This window comes from Dermacentor andersoni, unplaced genomic scaffold, assembly GCF_023375885.2.
Source record: "Dermacentor andersoni unplaced genomic scaffold, qqDerAnde1_hic_scaffold ctg00000039.1, whole genome shotgun sequence".
NCBI lineage: Eukaryota > Metazoa > Arthropoda > Arachnida > Ixodida > Ixodidae > Dermacentor > Dermacentor andersoni.
This window is the reverse complement of record NW_027314752.1, coordinates 32,756,135-32,762,134: the sequence shown is the minus strand read 5'-3', so window position 1 is coordinate 32,762,134 and position 6,000 is coordinate 32,756,135.

Sequence of the window (6,000 nt, the reverse complement as noted above, 5' to 3'; positions counted from 1 at the left end):
GCTGTTCTTTCCTAATTCAAGTATGCACCATCTAGCCCAAATGAATGTTGTCCTGAACCACCTTTCGCAAACACAGGGCCCTTTGTTATGTGACAGCTTATCTTTAAGGCGCTTGTCCTGTGTCGTTCTCCCTCTCGTGATCGTCTTAGATGGCGCTGTTCTTTCCTAATTCAAGTATGCACCATCTAGCCCAAATGAATGTTGTCCTGAACCATCGTTCGAAAACACAGGGCGCTCTTTTATGTGACAGCTTATCTTCAGGGCGCTTGTCCTGTGTCGTTCTCCCTCTCGTGATCGTCTTAGATGGCGCTTCTCCTGTGTCGTTCTCCCTCGCGTGATCGTCTTAGTTGGCGCTGTTCCTTCCTAATTCAAGTATGCACCATCTAGCCCAAATGAATGTTGTCCTGAACCATCTTTCGAAAACACAGGGCCCTTTTTTATGTGACAGCTTATCTTTAGGGCGCTTCACCTGTGTCGTTCCCCGTCGCGTGATCGTCTTAGTTGGCTCTGTTCCTTCCCAATTCAAGTATGCACCATCTAGCCCAAATGAATGTTGTCCTGAACCATCTTTCGAAAACACAGGGCCCTTTTTTATGTGACAGCTTATCTTTATGGCGCTTTTCCTGTGTCGTTCTCCCTCGCGTGATCGTCTTAGTTGGCGCTGTTCTTTCCCAATTCAAGTATCCACCATCTAGCCCAAATGAATGTTGTCCTGAACCATCGTTCGAAAACACAGGGCCCTCTTTTATGTGGCAGCTTATCTTCAGGGCGCTTGTCCTGTGTCGTTCTCCCTCTCGTGATCGTCTTAGATGGCGCTTCTCCTGTGTCGTTCTCCCTCGCGTGATCGTCTTAGTTGGCGCTGTTCCTTCCTAATTCAAGTATGCACCATCTAGCCCAAATGAATGTTGTCCTGAACCATCTTTCGAAAACACAGGGCCCTTTTTTATGTGACAGCTTATCTTTATGGCGCTTCACTTGTGTCGTTCCCCGTCGCGTGATCGTCTTAGTTGGCTCTGTTCCTTCCCAATTCAAGTATGCACCATCTAGCCCAAATGAATGTGGTCCTGAACCATCTTTCGAAAACACAGGGCCCTTGTTTATGTGACAGCTTATCTTTAGGGCGCTTGTCCTGTGTCGTTCTCCCTCTCGTGATCGTCTTTGATGGCGTTTTTCCTGTGTCGTTCTCCCTTTCGTGATCGTCTTAGATGGCGCTGTTCTTTCCTAATTCAAGCATGCACCATCTAGCCCAAATGAATGTTGTCCTGAACCATCTTTCGAAAACACAGGGCCCTTTTTTATGTGACAGCTTATCTTTATGGCGCTTTTCCTGTGTCGTTCTCCCTCGCGTGATCGTCTTAGTTGGCACTGTTCTTTCCTAATTCAAGTATGCACCATCTAGCCCAAATGAATGTTGTCCTGAACCATCTTTCGAAAACACACGGCCCTTTTTTATGTGACAGCTTATCTTTATGGCGCTTCTCCTGTGTCGTTCTTCCTCGCGTGATCGTCTTAGTTGGCGCTGTTCTTTCCTAATTCAATTATGCACCATCTAGCCCAAATGAATGTTGTCCTGAACCACCTTTCGCAAACACAGGGCCCTTTGTTATGTGACAGCTTATATTTGAGGCGCTTGTCCTGTGTCGTTCTCCCTCTCGTGATCGTCTTAGATGGCGCTGTTCTTTCCTAATTGAAGTATGCACCATCTAGCCCAAATGAATGTTGTCCTGAACCATCTTTCGAAAACACAGGGCCCTCTTTTATGTGACAGCTTATCTTTAAGGCGCTTGTCCTGTGTCGTTCTCCCTCTCGTGATCGTCTTATATGGCGCTTCTCCTGTGTCGTTCTCCCTCGCGTGATCGTCTTAGTTGGCGCTGTTCCTTCCTAATTCAAGTATTCACCATCTAGCCAAATGAATGTTGTCCTGAACCATGTTTTGAAAACAGAGGGCCCTTTTTATGTGACAGCTTATCTTTATGGCGCTTGCCCTGTGTCGTTCTCCCTCGCGTGATCGTCTTAGTTGGCGCTGTTCCTTCCTAATTCAAGTATGCACCATCTAGCCCAAATGAATGTTCTCCTGAACCATCTTTCGAAAACACAGGGCCCTTTTTATGTGACAGCTTATCTTTATGGCGCTTTTCCTGTGTCGTTCTCCCTCGCGTGATCGTCTTAGTTGGCGCTGTTCTTTCCTAATTCAAGTATGCACTATCTAGCCCAAATGAATATTGTCCTGAACCATCTTTCGAAAACACAGGGCCTTTTTTTGTGACAGCTTATCTTTATGGCGCTTCTCCTGTGTCGTTCTTCCTCGCGTGATCGTCTTATTTGGCGCTGTCCTTTCCTAATTCAAGTATGCACCATCTAGCCCAAATTAATGTTGTCCTGAACCATCTTTCGCAAACACAGGGCCCTTTTTTATGTGACAGCTTATCTTTATGGCGCTTGCCCTGTGTCGTTCTCCTTCGCGTGATCGTCTTAGTTGGCGCTGTTCTTTCCTAATTCAAGTATGCACCATCTAGCCCAAATGAATGTTGTCCTGAACCATCTTTCGAAAACACAGGGCCCTTTTTTATGTGACAGCTTATCTTTAGGGCGCTTCACCTGTGTCGTTCCCCGTCGCGTGATCGTCTTAGTTGGCTCTGTTCCTTCCCAATTCAAGTATGCACCATCTAGCGCAAATGAATGTTGTCCTGAACCATCTTTCGAAAACACAGGGCCCTTGTTTATGTGACAGCTTATCTTTAGGGCGCTTGTCCTGTGTCGTTCTCCCTCTCGTGATCGTCTTAGATGGCGCTGTTCTTTCCTAATTCAAGCATGCACCATCTAGCCCAAATGAATGTTTTCCTGGACCATCTTTCGAAAACAGAGGGCCCTTTTTTATGTGACAGCTTATCTTTATGGCGCTTTTCCTGTGTCGTTCTCCCTCGCGTGATCGTCTTAGTTGGCGCTGTTCTTTCCTAATTCAAGTATGCACCATCTAGCCCAAATGAATGTTGTCCTGAACCATCTTTCGAAAACACAGGGCCCTTTTTTATGTGACAGCTTATCTTTATGGCGCTTTTCCTGTGTCTTTCTCCCTCGCGTGATTGTCTTATTTGGCGCTGTTCTTTCCTAATTCAAGTATGCACCATCTAGCCCAAATGAATGTTGTCCTGAACCATCTTTCGAAAACACAGGGCCTTTTTTGTGACAGTTTATCTTTGTGGCGCTTCTCCTGTGTCGTTCTTCCTCGCGTGATCGTCTTAGTTGGCGTTGTTCTTTCCCAATTCAAGTATGCACCATCTAGCCCAAATTAATGTTGTCCTGAACCATCTTTCGCAAACACAGGGCCCTTTTTATGTGACAGCTTATCTTTAAATCGCTTGTCCTGTGTCTTTCTCCCTCTCGTGATCGTCTTAGATGGCGCTGTTCCTTCTTAATTCAAGTATGCAAGATCTAGCCCAAATGAATGTTGTCCTGAACTATCTTTCGAAAACACAGGGCCTTTTTTTATGTGACAGCTTATCTTTATGGCGCTTGTCCTGTGTCGTTCTCCCTCTCGTGATCGTCTTAGATGGCGCTGTTCTTTCCTAATTCAAGCATGCACCATCTAGCCCAAATGACTGTTGTCCTGAACCATCTTTCCAAAACACAGGGCCCTTTTTTATGTGACAGCTTATCTTTAGGGCGCTTGTCCTGTGTCGTTCTCCCTCTCGTGATCGTCTTAGATGGCGCTGTTCTTTCCTAATTCAAGTATGCACCATCTAGCCCAAATGAATGTTGTCCTGAACCATCGTTCGAAAACACAGGGCCCTCTTTTATGTGACAGCTTTTTTTAGGGCGCTTGTCCTGTGTCGTTCTCCCTCTCGTGATCGTCTTAGATGGCGCTTCTCCTGTGTCGTTCTCCCTCGCGTGATCGTCTTAGTTGGCGCTGTTCCTTCCTAATTCAAGTATGCACCATCTAGCCCAAATGAATGTTGTCCTGAACCATCTTTCAAAAACACAGGGCCCTTTTTTATGTGACAGCTTATCTTTATGGCGCTTCACCTGTGTCGTTCCCCGTCGCGTGATCGTCTTAGTTCGCTCTGTTCCTTCCTAATTCAAGTATGCACCATCTAGCCCAAATGAATGTTGTCCTGAACCATCTTTCGAAAACACAGGGCCCTTGTTTATGTGACAGCTTATCTTTAGGGCGCTTGTCCTATGTCGTTCTCCCTCTCGTGATCGTCTTAGATGGCGTTTCTCCTGTGTCGTTCTCCCTTTCGTGATCGTCTTAGATGGCGCTGTTGTTTCCTAATTCAAGCATGCACCATCTAGCCCAAATGAATGTTGTCCTGAACCATCTTTCGAAAACACAGGGCCCTTTTTTATCTGACAGCTTATCTTTATGGCGCTTTTCCTGTGTCGTTCTCCCTCGCGTGATCGCCTTAGTTGGCGCTGTTCTTTCCTAATTCAAGTATGCACCATCTAGCCCAAATGAATGTTGTCCTGAACCATCTTTCGAAAGCACAGGGCCCTTTTTTATGTGACAGCTTATCTTTATGGCGCTTGTCCTGTGTCGTTCTCCCTCTCGTGATCGCCTTAGATGGCGCTGTTCTTTCCTAATTCAAGCATGCACCATCTAGCCCAAATGAATGTTGTCCTGAACCATCTTTCGAAAACACAGGGCCCTTTTTTATGTGACAGCTTATCTTTATGGCGCTTTTCCTGTGTCGTTCTCCCTCGCGTGATCGTCTTAGTTGGCGCTGTTCTTTCCTAATTCAAGTATGCACCATCTAGCCCAAATGAATGTTGTCCTGAACCATCTTTCGAAAACACACGGCCCTTTTTTATGTGACAGCTTATCTTTATGGCGCTTCTCCTGTGTCGTTCTTCCTCGCGTGATCGTCTTAGTTGGCGCTGTTCTTTCCTAATTCAATTATGCACCATCTAGCCCAAATGAATGTTGTCCTGAACCACCTTTCGCAAACACAGGGCCCTTTGTTATGTGACAGCTTATCTTTAAGGCGCTTGTCCTGTGTCGTTCTCCCTGTCGTGATCGTCTTAGATGGCGCTGTTCTTTCCTTATTGAACTATGTACCATCTAGCCCAAATGAATGTTGTCCTGAACCATCTTTCGAAAACAGAGGGCCCTTTTTATGTGACAGCTTATCTTTATGACGCTCCTCCTGTGTCGTTCTTCCTAGCGTGATCGTCTTAGTTGGCGCTGTCCTTTCCTAATTCAAGTATGCACCATCTAGCCCAAATTAATGTTGTCCTGAACCATCTTTCGCAAACACAGGGCCCTTTTTTATATGACAGCTTATCTTTATGGCGCTTGCCCTGTGTCGTTCTCCCTCGCGTAATCGTCTTAGTTGGCGCTGTTCCTTCCTAATTCAAGTATGCACCATCTAGCCCAAATGAATATTCTCCTGAACCATCTTTCGAAAACACAGGGCCCTTTTTATGTGACAGCTTATCTTTATGGCGCTTTTCCTGTGTCGTTCTCCCTCGCGTGATCTTCTTAGTTGGCGCTGTTCTTTCCTAATTCAAGTCTGCACTATCTAGCCCAAATGAATATTGTCCTGAACCATCTTTCGAAAACACAGGGCCTTTTTTTTGTGACAGCTTATCTTTATGGCGCTTCTCCTGTGTCGTTCTTCCTCGCGTGATCGTCTTAGTTGGCGCTGTCCTTTCCTAATTCAAGTATGCACCATCTAGCCCAAATTAATGTTCTCCTGAACCATCTTTCGCAAACACAGGGCCCTTTTTTATGTGACAGCTTATCTTTATGGCGCTTGCCCTGTGTCGTTCTCCCTCGCGTGATCGTCTTAGTTGGCGCTGTTCTTTCCTAATTCAAGTATGCACCATCTAGCCCAAATGAATGTTGTCCTGAACCACCTTTCGCAAACACAGGGCCCTTTGTTATGTGACAGCTTATCTTTAAGGCGCTTGTCCTGTGTCGTTCTCCCTCTCGTGATCGTCTTAGATGGCGCTGTTCTTTCCTAATTCAAGTATGCACCATCTAGCCCAAATGAATGTTGT